Source organism: Lottia gigantea (assembly GCF_000327385.1).
Source record: "Lottia gigantea unplaced genomic scaffold LOTGIsca_96, whole genome shotgun sequence".
Classification (NCBI taxonomy): domain Eukaryota; kingdom Metazoa; phylum Mollusca; class Gastropoda; family Lottiidae; genus Lottia; species Lottia gigantea.
In genome coordinates this window covers 28,312-28,864 of record NW_008711113.1, presented here as the reverse complement: position 1 = coordinate 28,864, position 553 = coordinate 28,312, and positions in this window count along the sequence as shown.

The window sequence follows — 553 nt, the reverse complement described above, 5'->3', positions numbered from 1 at the left end:
GTCTTTTGTTGTTTCAGCCGTCGGTGGGAACTCGATAGCGGTCTTTACTATTGGGTTTGACATACACCACTTACAGTTAGATGATCAACGTAGCACGGTCAGTACCTACTTACATATTTCAATTTAAATCAATTCCTATTCTGTGAAATTTTGTGAAACCCACCCTGAAAAATTCTTGTTCATTTTCTGTATCCCTTGAAGGTGTACTGGAGCATTAATCTTGAAAATTTAAATTACGATGATTTTGGTGTCATCTCTGATTGATCTCTTAAAAATAAAATCCATTTCAAGGACAAGGCCCTTGCTGTGGAATGAAAAAGCAAAAACTACCATGTAATCTTTCTCTCTGAAATGGCTACATATTTGATAATTCCATTGGCAGAGGGGTGTTGCAAGAGGCATGACTTGCCTGGCTAATGACAGATACCACAGTAAAAAGCTTTAATTCAAAAAGTCATTTAGTCTTGGACGCAAGAGCTTAAAACTAATCAAATCAAGAGTGACCTTTGAAAATTGATTGTCCATGAGCAGAGATATTGGCCAAATGATGTTA